This window comes from Polyodon spathula, chromosome 20 (genome assembly GCF_017654505.1).
Source record: "Polyodon spathula isolate WHYD16114869_AA chromosome 20, ASM1765450v1, whole genome shotgun sequence".
NCBI classification, from domain to species: domain Eukaryota; kingdom Metazoa; phylum Chordata; class Actinopteri; order Acipenseriformes; family Polyodontidae; genus Polyodon; species Polyodon spathula.
This window is the reverse complement of record NC_054553.1, coordinates 15,642,063-15,657,941: the sequence shown is the minus strand read 5'-3', so window position 1 is coordinate 15,657,941 and position 15,879 is coordinate 15,642,063. Positions and strand designations below refer to the sequence as shown.

The 15,879-nt window shown below is 43.1% G+C and overlaps 1 protein-coding gene across 2 annotated transcripts in view; it reads left to right on the top strand.

The window, feature by feature from the left end:
- The window catches only part of il13ra2 (interleukin 13 receptor, alpha 2), a 72,942-nt gene that overhangs the window by 12,707 nt on the left and 44,356 nt on the right, over positions 1-15,879 (top strand). The window contains exon 1 of one of the 2 annotated variants that reach the window (XM_041219642.1): positions 6,922-7,112. The exons of the other annotated variant lie outside the window; for it this stretch is intronic. The gene's annotated coding sequence lies outside the window, so the exon portion shown is untranslated. Of the gene's footprint in view, positions 1-6,921; positions 7,113-15,879 lie in introns of those variants that run through there. 2 annotated transcript variants of the gene reach the window in all.

The window sequence follows — 15,879 nt, the reverse complement described above, 5'->3', positions numbered from 1 at the left end:
ATTTACCATATTGTAATATGTATTGAATATCCCCAGGAGCACAGTAAAGTCCATTATTAAGAAATGGAGAGAATGTGGAACAACTGTGAATCTGTCTAGAACAGGCCGTCCTCAAAAACTGAGTATCCGGGCAAGAAGGGCATTAGTCAGGGAGGCCACCAAGAGGCCTATGGCAACTTTAAAGGAGTTACATTCTTCCATGGCTGAGCTGGGAGACACTGTATATGGCAACAATAGCCTGTGTGCTTCACAAAACTGGCCTTTATGGGAGAGTAGCAAAAAGAAAGCCATTGTTGAAAAAAACTCACATCTAATCTTGGCTAGAGTTTGCCAGAAGGCATGTGGGAGACTCTGAAGTGGAAGAAGATTCTATGGTCTGATAAGACCAAAATAGAGCTTTTTTGGCCTCAACGCTAAACACTATGTGTGGCGCAATCCTAACACCACACATCATCCTGAGAACACTGTCTCTACCGTGAAGCATGGTGGTGGCAGCATCATGCTATGGGGATGCTTCTCTGTGTCAGGGCCTGGAAAGCTTGTGAAGATAGAGGGCAAAATGGATGCAGCAAAGTACAAATAAATCCTGGAGGAAAACCTGCTGAAGTCTGCAAGAGACCTGGGACTTGGGAGAAGATTTCTCTTCCAGCAGGACAATGACCCCAAACATACAGCCAAAGCCATACTGGAGTGGCTTAAAAACAAAAAGGTGAATGTCCTGGAGTGGCCCAGTCAAAGCCTGGACCTCAATCCAATTGAGAATATGTGGAAAGAGATGAAAATTGCAGTGTCCAGATGTGCAAAGCTGGTAGAGACTTATCCAAATAGACTCATGGCTGTAATTGCTGCCAAAGGTGCCTATACCAAATATTGACTCAATGGGGTGAATACTCTAATACTCCAAAAACTCTATGTTGTAACAAAATAAAATGTGGAAAAGTCCAAGGGGGTGAATACTTTTGAGAGCCACTGTACCTGAATGTGTGGCATGTATAGAATGGAACTAGGCTATGTATGGACTGAAACATTTGACTACTAAAATTAATGTGTTCTGTCTTTGTACCCACAATTTGTGTCTGGACTCTCTACATTGCCTTCTGGCCTGGATTACCATCAAACCAGCTACATTGTTACAACAGGGTGGAAACTTCTTTTGTAGACCTATTAGTTTAATTGGTTTAGAGTCTATGTGTGTGAGTCAAGTCAAACTATGAAGCGATTTGTATTTTGATAGAAAAAGTTAAAGAATATTCCAAGCTGTCAAAAGGGGTGGGGGGTGGGGGGGTAACAGTGCTGATATTTTGCCAAAAGATAATGTGGTTTCCACCTCTATTTTCCAGTGGTTCTGGCAATGAAGTGTTACTATTAAGCGATAGAGCCCGTCGATGTGGGCTCTACCATGTGGTAGATGACCGCGGCTGCAATTGTGCGTCCAGAACTGTAGACGAGGGTGCTAATGAAAGTCAAGGTCATCTACCGCAAGGTAGAGCTAGCATCGAGAGGGCTCTATCGCTATTAGAAAACGATAAACTAATTTATTTCTTTATTTTCTCTTTAAAAAAAAAAACCAAAACTTTAAAACCCATGTTTACCTTGAACTTCTGATATTTTGCCAGTTAACAATCCGCTGAGGAAAATAGTCCTTAACATAATTAGAATAGAAAAACGACATACACGTAACTGAGGCAGAAGTGTTAAAGGGACTAGGAGCTCTTAAAATAAACAAATCCCCTGGGCCGGATGAGATCCTCCCAGTAGTACTCAAAGAAATGAAAGAAGTAATTTACAAACCGCTAACCAAGATCATGCAACACTCTCTTGACACAGGGGTGGTACCGACAGACTGGAAAATTGCAAACGTAATACCGATCCACAAAAAGGGAAACAAAACTGAACCAGGTAACTACAGACCAGTAAGCCTGACTTCTATTATATGCAAACTTATGGAAACTATAATAAGATCCAAAATGGAAAATTACCTATATGGTAACAGGGTACTGGGAGACAGTCAACATGGTTTTAGGAAAGGGAGATCGTGCCTAACTAACTTGCTTGATTTTTTTGAGGATGCAACATCGATAATGGATAATTGCAAAGCATATGACATGGTTTATTTAGATTTCCAGAAAGCTTTTGACAAAGTCCCGCACAAAAGATGAATTCTCAAACTGAACGCAGTTGGGATTCAAGGAAACACATGTACATGGATTAGGGAGTGGTTAACATGTAGAAAACAGAAAGTACTGATTAGAGGAAAAACCTCAGAATGGAGTGTGGTAACCAGCAGTGTACCACAGGGATCAGTATTAGGTCCTCTGCTATTCCTAATCTACATTAATGATTTAGATTCTGGTATAGTAAGCAAACTTGTTAAATTTGCAGACAACACAAAAATAGGAGGAGTGGCAAACACTGTTGCAGCAGCAAAGGTCATTCAAAATGATCTAGGCAAGATTCAGAACTGGGCAGACATATGGCAAATGACATTTAATAGAGAAAAGTGTAAGGTACTGCACACAGGAAATAAAAATGTACATTATAAATATCATATGGGAGATACTGAAATTGGAGAAGGAATCTATGAAAAAGACCTAGGAGTTTTTGTTGACTCAGAAATGTCTTCATCTAGACAATGTGGGGAAGCTATAAAAAGGCTAACAAGATGCTCAGACACATTGTGAAAAGTGTTGAATTTAAATCAAGGGAAGTAATGTTAAAACTGTACAATGCACTAGTAAGACCTCATCTTGAATATTGTGTGCAGTTCTGGTCACCTCGCTATAAAAAAGATATTGCTGCTGTAGAAAGAGTGCAAAGAAAAGCGACCAGAATTATTCCAGGCTTAAAAGGCATGTCATATGCAGACAGGCTAAAAGAATTGAATCTGTTCAGTCTTGAACAAATAGAAGACTACGCGGCGACCTAATTCAAGCATTCAAAATTCTAAAAGGTATTGACAATGTCGACCCAAGGGACTTTTTCGACCTGTAAAAGAAACAAGGACCAGGGGTCACAATTGGAGATTAGACAAAGGAGCATTCAAAACAGAAAATAGGAGGCACTTTTTTACACAGAGAATCGTGAGGGTCTGGAATCAACTTCCCAGTGATGTTGTTGAAGCTGACACCCTGGGATCCTTGAAGAAGCTGCTTGATGAGATTTTGGGATCAATAAGCTACTAACAACCAAACGAGCAAGATGGCCCGAATGGCCTCCTGTCGTTTGTAAACTTTCTTATGTTCTTATGTTCTAAACTACAGACAGCTAGTTCCAAGCTTTAAACGTGTTACTATTTATAGATAACAACTCAACTTTATTATGAATATATTGTGTTATTATGTTTTAAACAACATAATACAATAATGTTCATTATGGTAATTTTTTTGAAATGTTTAGTAAAACATGACCTATTGTTTGACCTCATTAGTACAACCGGCCCCCTTTGCTAATGACATCTTCAGACAGGGTCGTAACAAAGTATAAATCAACACATTATTGTAAAATGACTTTACACTTACAGTACTTCAAAATTCAAATGATATGCATCCTGTGCAGAGGAAGAACACAAACGTAAAACGCCATTAAGTGGGGTTGGCATTGCAAGGGAGATGAAGGGAGGTTCCGAGTGACTCTTGTCTAAGCATGATTTGTGAATGCTTATTCACCACTGCTACACCCCGTTAGAAAATTGACTTCCCAGCATTTTTTTTTTCTAAATGAGAGTATATGTGTACATTTGTACAAATACTTGACCAGAGGACTACTGAGACACAGACATCAACTTGTCCTTATCAGATTTAATTCTCCGTAGCTGAGTGTGAGTTTCTAAACCTGACATGTGCTGAAATGGATATGACATACACTGAAATCAATGACATACACTGAATTGGATATGACCTACACATAATGGATGTGACATATGCTGAAATGGATGATATATGCTGAAATAAATGTGCTGGAATGGATATGCCATACGCTAAAATGGATATGACAAGCTGAAATGGATATGATGTACATTGAAATGAATGCTCTGAAATGGATATGACATACATTGAAATGAATACTCTGAAATGGATATGACACACTGAAATGAATACTCTGAAATGGATATGACACACTGAAATGGATATGACATACATTGAAATGAATACTCTGAAATGGATATGACATACATTGAAATAAATACTCTGAAATGGATATGACACACTGAAATGATATCACATACACTGAAATGGATACTCTTAAATGGATATGACATATGTTGAACTGAGTATATCACTGATTGAACTTGTGATTATAACATATACCAAGAAGCACACGACATTGTCGACTAATCATAGCTCACCCTCAATACCTGTAATGGCCAGGAGACTGCAATGAATGAAAGGAGGTAGAATTTAGTTCTAGACCAGTGGTCCTTAAAGTGGTGCCCGAGAAGCCAGGCAATCGTGCCTGCGGCAGCTGTTCCTAAATTATGGGTCGTAGCGTGAGAAAATAAAGAAAGCTTTAAACACTTTTTTCTAACAAAAGCTCAACAGCAGTCTGTTGACAGTGCTGATCGCTTATGCTGTGCTTGTACACATGCAACATTTTTTTTTCGAATGGCTTTTGCGGTACGATCAACCAATTGAATATCTGCATTGTACTGATTAAAGGTTTAACCAATAGGAGAGTCAAATATTTGCCAAGTTTTATGCAGCTGTCCAATCATAAGCAAGCAGAGGCCGTTCACGGTATTCTGCATGAAAATTGAAGGCGCGTGAGTAGCCAAAGGGAAAGTGAAAAATTTGACAGCAGAGGCAGAGTGTTAATATGCCAGGTAAGGCCTGAATTTCTCCGACTGATATTGAGAAAAATAATACATTTCAGTATTTAGAATTTAATTTTCTATCTCTCTCTATATATATTTTTTTATTTCACCAGACAAGGTAAACACCGTAGTATATTTAGTTACGAATCCACTTTCTCTGAATAATTGTACTGGAGATGAGTGATCTTTAAAACAGAGTAGTGTTGACAAATTTGCCAAATTGAAACAAAGCGAGACACTATCTACACTTTTTTTATTTTAGTTGATTAATGGTTAGCTGTGTAAACATGCTGTTTAAAAATGTTTGCATTGCATATTTTTTGTAAATTAATCAAAGAATAAGTGCAGCACGCACAATTACTGCCTGAGAGACTTGGCCTTATCAGAGTGAGCCAAGGTTAACCCCACTAAAACTCTATATGCTATATGAAATCCGAAAATAAATATTAATAAACAACGACACATTTTTTAATAATAAAACCATTCTAGCGTAGTCATTAAATTAAAACCATGATTATGTTATTTTGAAATTCCACTGCTTCAGATCTTAACAACAGTAACAGCGTTTTATTTAGAGTTGGTGCTGAACTTACACTGAACAAAAATATAAACGAAACATGCAAGAATTTCAAAGATTTTACTGAGTTACAGTTCATATAAGGAAATCAGTCAATTGAAAAATCCAGAGACTCTAATCAGGATTTCAAGTGACTGAGAGATACAGAATTATGCATCTGTTGGGTCACAGTTCATATAAGGAAATCAGTCAATTGAAATAAATTCATTAGACTCTAATCTATGGATTTCACGTGACTGAGATACAGATATGCATCTGTTGGTCACAGATATCTTTAAAAAAAAAAAAAATAGATAGGGGTGTGGATCAGAAAACCAGTCAGTATCTGTTGTGACCACCATTTGCCTCATGCAGCGTAACATCTCCTTCACATAGAGTTGATCAGGCTGTTGACTGTAGCCTGTGGAATGTTGTCCCACTCCTTTTCAATGGCTGTGCGAAGTTGCTGGATATTGGCGGGAACTGGAACACGCTGTCGTACTCGTCGATCCAGAGCATCCCAAACATGCTCAATGGGTGACATGTCTGGAGAGTATGCAGGCCATGGAAGAACTGGAACATTTTCAGCTTCCAGGAATTGTGTACAGATCCTTGCTACATGGGGCCGTGCATTATCATGCTGAAACATGAGGTGATGGCGGCGGATGAATGGCACAACAATGGGCCTCAGGATCTCATCACGGTATCTCTGTGCATTTAAATTGCCATCGATAACATGCAATTGTGTTCATTGTCCGTAGCTTATGCCTGCCGATACCATAACCCCACCGTCACCATGGGGCACTCTGTTCACAACGTTGACATCAGCAAACCGCTTGACCACATGATGCCATACCTGCCTGGTACAGTTGAAACTGGGATTCATCCGTGAAGAGAAAACTTCTCCAGTGTGCTAGTGGCCATCGAAGGTGAGCATTTGCCCACTGAAATCGGTTACGACGCCGAACTGCATTTTTTTTATTCAGAGAAAGTGGATTTGTAACACTACAGTGTTTCCTTGTCTGGTGAAATTTTAAAATATATTGTAGCCCAGTGGTAAAATGCTACTAACGTATATACAGAAATTCCGTATAGACTATTTGGATGGCTTTAGGACCTGTTTTGCAGCAGAGTAGACTCGGAGGGAGAAGAGGTGTTCTCATGGCCAATGAGGCGTCGTGAGTTAAACTGATCTCCCGAGAGCCAATAGAAATCGTCCCTGCAAGAGTAGGAGGGAGTCTCGGGGAAAAGTTTTAAAAAAAAAAAAGAAGGGAGTCTGAAAAAATATAAACGGGAGGTAGAATAGAGCAGTATAGAGTAAGTGATTCAACAGAGTAAAAGTGAGGATTTCTTAAACTGTAAACTTTAGTAGACAGTACTTTAGTTTAAACCAGTTTCAGAAGAGTATTCTGTTACTTCTGCTTTTATTTCTTTTGAGTTCACGTACCAAGCTCGTGTTTTATTTTAAGCAGCGTAGGTTTGTCATTGCGAGTTACTTTCTTTAGGCATTGGTATATACAGTATTGTTAAAACAACATATTGTATTGCAAAATTTGAGTTCAAGCACCGTTAATACGTGCTTGAAATGAAAGTAAAGAGACAGTGACTAAATCGTAAAATAAACGAAGCAATTGACAAGCGGCTGGACAGTGTTTGGGAAGGACCACGTTGAGAGGGAGAGAGGGAGAGAGGGACGGTGGAGGGGGTTGCCGTGATCCAGAGACCGCAAACAATCCTTTAGGAATTGTGAGTTTTTCCACCAAGCGTTTCTTTTAAAATAGCAAGCGTAACTGTGTGTTCTCAATAAAGCTTGTGAAGGGGCTATTTTGTTTTATTTTTAGGCCACAACGTACCCGAGCCACGATTCAGGCCTACAACAGTGTTTGTTTGTTCGTCTGTCCACATGTGTGTTCCACTAGCGTTTATTTTGACTTGAATATATCAGAAGAGTACCTTTTGAGTTAAATACAACTGAAGCATAGAGCTTTTAGTTACTGTTTAGTGACTTAAAATAAGTTATATTTTGGGGAAAGTATTTTGTTGTTGGCATTGTTTATATTGTATGTACAATTTACTTACCTGCAGTTCATTATATTAGTTCAACTTGAAACCCCTTTATAAACATGAGTTTTATATAAAACCAGTACTGTGTGTGAGTGTGATTTTATTAGTTGTATATTGCTCTTGCTTAATTTGCATTTGTTATATGTTGAATATAAATTCCTGGGGACGCGTGCCCATCAGGTGGAGGCATCGCTAAATAAGAAAAGTAAGTGTGATAGTTTGTCTGGTAACAATGTGCAAAAACAAAAGGACCATTGGTTCTGAGAGAATAGATAAGAATCCAGGGCCATACTGTTAGGAGCAAGGCCTATTTGCGTAGGGGTAAGTGAGATAAGTGTTACAATATATAGAGAAAATTAAATTATAAATACTGAAATGTATTATTTTTCTCAGTAACAGCGAAATTCAGTGCTTACCTGGCATATTAAAACCCCGCCTCTGCTCATGAATGATTGGACAGGCATCAGATCTTTCACTTTCCCTTTGGCTGCTCACTCACTTTCAATTTTCATGCTGAATACTGTGAACGGCCTCGACTTGCTTATGATTGGACAGCTGCGTAAAACTTGGCAGATATTTGACTCTCCTATTGGTTACACTTACTGTCAGTACCTGCAACTAAAACAGACACTGTTTATGTCCCACCCAGCTAACTTATGATTGGGCGACTGCACAGAAAATGCAGGTATTCAATTGGTTGATCGAGGCCCTTCTGGGAAAAAAAAATGTCGAATGCATACAAGAACAGCATAAGCGAGCAGTGATGTCAACAGACTGCTGTGATGCTTTGTTGGAAAACATGTTTCTTTATTTTCCCAAGCTACGACCCGCCAGAAATGTGTTCACAACCCATAATTTAAGAACAGCTGCCGCGGGCATGATAGCTTGGCTTCATGGACACAAATTTGCCCGTGTGCACCATTTTGAGAACCACTGGGTTATCACCATAACCGTGGAATGGTTCCCTGAAAAGAATGACAACAATTACGGAACAGGACGAGCCTCTCTGACCATCAACCACTGGGCATATATAAAAAAAAAGCTGCCCTATCAGGGCCCTGCTGTGAGGAGGAAGTCCCTCCCACCTCCTACCGAAGAGGGTCATCCTCACAGTAGCATATTGCCATTTTCTTTTGAAATCGGAGGTCAGCTGGGGACATGACCTCGAAGGGTAATGGTTGTCATTCTTTTCAGGGAACCAGGGTTATGGGAATAACCTAACGTTCCCTTTCAAGTTGAATGACAACCATTACCGAATGGGAAGCTGTACCAAAGCTGTCGTGGCTCCAGATTACTTATAGTATAGCCTCACAGCGATAGCCGCAGAGCCCTCATGATGCCTAAGATCATGCCGCCTGCAACACTCTAGAGCCCAGAGAGCTCCTTGATCGGTTTTCAACATCAAGGCAGTAAAAACACGCAAATGTCTGACTACCTGTCCATGTAGCAGCATTGCAAAGCTGATCCAAGGAGGCACCATGAAAGAGAGCCCACAAAGTCACTTGGCCCTTGGTAGAATGGGCCGTAATGTCCCCCGCCAAGCGTATGGATGTGCCACCCAGCGCGCTAGACTTTGCTTCGATAGGGTCTGACATGTGCTGTCTACAATACTCTCTTAATCGTGCGGGGGAGGTCTGAAAGTTTCCAAAACCACTGGTTGGTTAATATGGAATGATGAGACCACCTTTGGCAAAAAGGCTGGGTTTGTTCTTAATGTTACCAGTGAGTTATTTCCAGTGAAAGCCATACATGTGTCGTCGATGGACAGCGCATGAAGCTCACTTACTCTTCTGGCTAATAAAAAAAACACTTTGAGGGAAACAGGGCACAGCTCTGCTGAAGCCATGGGCTCAAATGGGAGACCCGTAAGGATCCGCAGCACCAGTTTCAGATCCCACTTGGGGACCATGCTTTTCATCAGAGGACAGAGCCTCTGAGCCCCTTTAAGAAATTGCACTGCCAGGAAGTGTGCCCCAGGGGACACAGAGTCAACTTTATCATGGCACACTGATGTTGCTGCCAGCTAGAGTGGATGCCGATTTTCCGGCATCAAACAGGTGTTGTACGAAGGTTAGGATTGTCTCAATAGGGCAGGTCACAGGGTCGTGACCCTCAGCAATGCACCAGTCTTGGAAAACCCTTCCGCTTGGCTCGAGGTCCTTGCGTAACGGGAGCTGCCACGGTTGGCCCAACAATATGTTCGAGAGGGTGCAGTCTCCACTCCAGGCTGTCTGGAGCTCCTCTGGACAGGAGGTCTGTTGCTCTGTTGTCTACACCGGGGAGTTGAACCATCCTGATAGAACGCAGGTTTCTGTGCGTCCAAGACAGGAGTCTCTGTGCTGCGTGGTGAAGGCCTAGCAAGCGCAGGCTTCCTTGATGGTTTATGTAGGCTACCACTGTCATATTGTCTGTCCGGACCAGGGATGGGACGATATGAAATTTGCATGGTATGATAACAGTTAAAAAAAAACGTGGTAACCTTAATATCACGGTATACAGTACATCATGCAAGTTATCAAGTAAAGGCTCAAAAGAAGAAAGACTAATGTAAATCACTTAAATTACTGTAATTCACAAAAATAAAACCAACAAATCACACTTTTTTTCATGGAATGATTTAAACATTTGGTATTTTACTATGCCAAATAACTTGATATATTTCTTTTTTATAAAGACAATCAGAATAATTTAAAAATAAATAAATAATCAAAGTTGTACACTCTCAATGTTATACTACAGATCTATTAAGATCTGTTATTTGCTCAGAATGACATGGTGTTGTAGTTTGTTAAAACATTTTAACGTATAAAATTAATTAAATCAACAAATACTTAGCTGATGGCAAATAGAATAGGGAAATGATTGGTCTTTTGCTTAAAACACAAACATGTACACACACAGGTTATTATTTAAGAGCAGAGATGAGTCGTTTATTTTTTTCAACCAGTTAAATAAAATATGTATACCAAAAAAAAAAAGTATTTTAATACTAAAACGTGTTATTGGATTTACATTTACGACATTGCACAAGAATGCTTCCAATGACTATTACACATGTGGAGTTTGTAAATAAATAAATAAATAAATAAATAATATTTTTTCACTTACCTAAGAAAATTGGAATACTGTTACAACTACTTTAAACAAAACTATGTTGATAATAAGTAGGCTGTCCTGCTGCGGTCGTGAGTCTGTGCTAGTTTTATTTGAGAAATCCGTCATGTTCTTATAGCTCAGATTTCCACATTGCTGCACAGAATCTCGGAGATGCGGCGTAGACGTCACTCAGCACCATCAGAAATGAAACAGATTCTGCATAACCCTGCGCAGCTGAAATGTTACTGCGGGAGGCTGGCTGCGGCTGTGAACCAAAGGGACGATGTGAAGATCACAAGTGACCTGCTAATCGTAATGCAAATAACTACTAAAACTACTGCTGCCACCTTGTTAGCGGAAGCGAGCGACATTTTATCATTATACAATAAAGCCGTGAACAGCCTTGTCCACGCTATATTAAATAAATAAATAAATACATTATTTAGAAAACAAAACAAAAAAAAACCCAAAACATAACGTACTAAATAATATAAAATTTTACAATAAAGTTAATGTTTATCTATTACATTAAACTGACTGTTGATAATCCAGACAAATGTAAATATAGCACGTTGTAAATGTGTGCTGAGAGAAGGCAGCCAAGAGCAGCCAGCGCAGCAAACTCTGGGGTAACAGAACGCAACAATTGAAACGTGTATTCTGTGTCGTTGACAGTTTCCTTCAAAACCATTATCAAAATACACTATCAGTTCACAAAAAGATCTTCCTCAGACACTTCGCTAAGGCTGCAAGTACCATCGCTTGACTTAGAAGAAGCGTGTTTGCAGTTGAAAAAATGTGTTAACCGGTGTATAAACAAATTACGATAATTGCGATTTAGAATAAAAGGAACAGTATTAATACACTAATGTACCTAAACCGCGGTAAACCGACCCATCCCTAGTCCGGAAAAGTACGTGTTTGTGCACTGCTGCCGAAAATGAGATAACGCCAGGGCCACTGCTTACAGCTGTTCGGCATTTATATGCGCTTGCTGCCAATGTCCCTTCCACTGACCTCTTATTCCCCTCCCATTCCAGACCGCTCCCCAGCCCAGACTGGAGGCGTCTGTAGTGATCACATCACTTCCCTTCTGTGAGGGGATCCGAGGGAAGATCTGAGGCACAGATTGCCAGGACGGAGCTACCACTCCAGTGTCTTCCGTCATTGTCTGGACACTCACACACACCAGCTGGTACCGATCTTGAACTGGGTGCACCTTGATTGAGTGTATTCACCCAGGCTTAAAGCGGGCGCATTCTCAGCAGCCCTAGGGGAAGGATTCTCGAGGCAGGTGCCATCAGCCCCAACAACCTTTGAAATATTCTGACCTGTAGAAGAGCATCCTCTCTGAATTGGGAGAGTGTGACTTCCAACGACCGAATCCTGTCTTCCGACAGTGAGGCAAGCGTGCTCAGAGTTCCTGTAGACCCAAGCTCGAAGGTAGCTGAGGCCGAGTAAATCAACGTGGAGGACGGCACCGCAAGCCCAAGGGGTCACCCTACAGCACCACAATAGCCAGCAACGGTAATTAAACTGCACAAGGCAGTGAAGAGAATAATGAGCTCATCGTCAATCTCAAATATAGGGGTCGAAACCAACTCTAATCAGTAGCAAACTACCGACGTGAGACTAAGGCAATGAGCAATCTCAAAAATACTCAATTAATAGTAGCTTACCATGTGTATTTCATTTTGTAGGTCGAAACCGTACAAATCAGCCAATTTCCGGAAGAAAGCACGAGGCAATCTACGACCAGTCTCACTGAAGTGAGAGAGAAAATGGTACAGTGAAGACAACCTTCTTCATCAGGAGGTGGGAGAGACTTCCTCCTCACAGCAGGGCCCTGATAGGGCAGCTTCCTTTATATATATGCTTAGTGATTGATGGTCAGAGAGGCTCTTCCCATTCGGTAATGGTTGTCATTCCACTTAAAAGGGAACAGTACAACATGGAACAAACACAAAGGACAACAAACAGGGCATTCACCAAGTCCTTTTTGCAGCGCAAATGCCTGGGTCGTTACAATACCAAACATAGTGCTTACCTTTAATTCCAATTTCCTCACTTGTATTTTCCCATTATTTCTTTGTAAATCAGACGTTTTGATGTTATTGTTTGTTTTCCTTCAGGATATTGTCTGTGACACAGTTTTTGCATCCTGCTTGTTACACGTGAGGGAAACCTGTTACAGCACTGACACGAGCAGCTCGTAGATGACTTTTGACATGCAGTGGGAGCTTACGGCACTCTGTGAAGCAATAGAGAATAGTGCCTGAGATTTGTTTGTTTGACTCTTTTCTGTTTACTGCCCAGGCAGGACGAGCACTGGTCCTGCGCCAGATGCTTAGGTCCAGAACATGCAGCCAAAGCACTGGCACGTGAGCTGGACTGCTCTCCGTGTAGAAAGTTCTCTAGAAGAACTAAGCGCAGGAGAGCAGCCTTATCCCTAGCAGCGTCTCTCTCTCCGAGCCATGGGATAATGAGGTCCGTGGTCCAAGGGCCTCCGCTGAGGTCATCTAGGACCCCCCCCCCGCTACAGTGACCAGAGAGCTCCCCCGCACACCTGGGTCACCCTCCCCTTCCCCACCACCAGTACAGAGGCGTAGTCACTTCTCAGGGGAGGCGAGATAGTCACCACGAGGCGGTATCGCTGAAGGGGATGCTCACCAGGGGACAGGTGGTTGCCGCGCAGACACCGCTCCCCTTCCCCACGTAGGTGCAGATGATCCCCGTCAAAGTCGCCTCAGAGGCGCCCAAGCTCGGCTGAGTGGCGCTTTGCGCAGCTAGCAGAGACTGTAAGGGCTCAGCAGACCATGCTAGAGACCCTACTAAAATCTCAGGGCAGCTTGCCCCATACCACCAGGCAGGTCCAACCACCCCAGTCCCGATCTCCATCTCCAGCACACTGACCTCCGAGCCCAGACGAGTTGTTGCTCACAGCGTCAAGGTCGAACGAGTTCAAAACCACCACGTCAGTTATGATGGGCCACAGCGGGGGGCTCTATACCGTCCCTTCCGCATGTATTACAGAGGGAGGAGTTCCGGGTCATAATGCAGCATGCAGCTGCTGCCGCGGACGTTCCCTGGCCAGCGGAGCAGGAGGGAAAGGGGAACTGCTTCTTAAAGCAGAAGAGGCATCCACAGCATGCCCTCCCCTTGTGCCAGGATTTTCTGGAGCTGGTGCGCTCATCCTAGAGCAACCCAGCATCTGCCCCCGCAGTCTCTAGGACAGCAAAGGCCCTGCTACACACTGCAGGAGCCCAAGAAGCAGGTCTAGGCACGTTCCCCAGCATCAGAGACACAGTCACAGTACTGGTGCAGGGATCCACCCTTACCAAAGGGGACAAAGACCCTACCTGCCCTTCCAAGCCGTGCAGAACAAAAGATGCCATGCTGAAAAAGGCATACGTGTCCACTGCACTGTCAGCTAGAGCAGCCAATGCAGTGTCTAATACAGGTCCTGTACCAGACAGCTGGCTGAGAGGCTGCAGGAGCAGGCAACAGAGTCAGACACAGGGGAGTTACTGGCGATAACCAATCTAATGGGGTAGTTAGGTCAAGCATCAGGCAGGTCTCTAGCGCATTGGTAGCTGCGAGCAGACATCTCTGGCTAGCACAGGCCAAGGTCGTCGAGACCGAGAAGACAGCACTGCTAGATGCCAAAATCACACCGAGGCAGACGTTCGGAGCGACCATTGATGTGAGCCTTGAAAGGTCCCACAAGGCCACAGAGGTCGCTTCTAAGTTCTTGCGCCTTCCTGCCTACCGCCAGCGCCCAAGGTGACAATTGCATCCTGCGAGGGCAACAGGGTCGGAACACTGCCCGCCAACCCAAGACAGACAAGCAGGCAGAGGCAGAGCCGCTGGCAAGGGACAACCGCCGGCCAGGGGTAACCGGTTCTCCTGCTGGACACCGAGGCCGGGGCCTAAGAAACACCCGCCCCCTCCTCAGGGTACTCAATTTGTTCCTCAAACAGGAAGTTCACTATGTTGGCAGCACAGCATATCCTCCAGTCCATCCAACCGGGTGACTGGTTCATGCCAATCGACCTGCAAGATGCCTACTTTCACGGCCCTGATCTGTCCTGCACAGAGAAAATATCTGCACTTCACCTTTCAAGGCAACGTGTACGAATTCTGCATGCTGCCATTTGGCCTCTCGCTGGCACCCCGCACTTTTTCAAAGGGCATGGATGCAGCACCTGCTCCACTCAGGCTGTGGGGTACTCAGATCCTTAACTATATGGATGATTGACTAGTTTGCGTGCATTCAAAAAGACAAACAGAGGCGCACACAAAACAGGTCATAGATCACGTGGAGGATCATGTGGAGGATTCGGTCGTTGGATGCCACACTCTCCCTATTCTGAGAGGATGCTCTCCTACAGGTCAAAGTATATCAAAGGTTTTTGAGGCTGATGGCAGCCACCTCGAGAATCCTTCCATTAGGGTTGCTGAGAATGCACCTGCTTCAAGCCTGGGTAAATACGCTCATGGTGCACCCGGTTGGAGATCAGTACCAGCTGGTGTGTGTGAGTGTCCAGACAATGATGGAAGACACTGGAGTGGTGGCTCCGTCCTGGCAATCTGCGCCTCGGATCTCCCCTTGGATCTCCTCACAGAAGGGAAGTGATCACTACAGATGCCTCCAGTCTGGGCTGTGGAGCGGTCTGGAATAGGAGGGCAATAAGAGGTCAGTGGAAGGGACATTGGCAGCAAGCGCACATAAATGCCCAAGAGCTGCAAGCAGTGAACCTGGCGTTATCTCATTTTCGCCAGCAGTTAGTGCACAAACATGTTCTGGTCCGGACGGACAATACTACAGTGGTAGCCTGCATAAACCATCAAGGCGGCCTGCGCTCGCCGGGCCTTCACCACGCAGCGCACAGACTCCTGTCCTGGACGCACAGAAACTTGCGTTCCACCAGGACGTACCTCTTCAACAGGTGGTGGAAGAGACATCCCCCTCACAGCAGGGCCCTGATAGGGCAGCTTTTTATATATGCTCAGTGATTGACGGTCATAGAGGCTCTTCCCATTTGGTAATGGTTGTCATTTTCTTTCAGGGAACCAGGGTTATGGCAATAACCTAGAGCTTTCCACGACAAAAACTATATACCCCCCTCACTTTTCTGGCAATGGTTAAGCAGTGACGTATATGCCTTTGGTGCCAAGTTCGTTACTTAGCAACCATAGAAAATGCAAATAAAATCCTCGGAAACAGCCAAGGAAACAGACAGACAGAAAAAACAAAACGGTAGTCTTAAACAACATATAGTGCAAACCTTTTCTAAGCAATTTTTTCATTACTTAAACAATACTTTTTCCAGGCGTGAAAATCGCTGTTTTA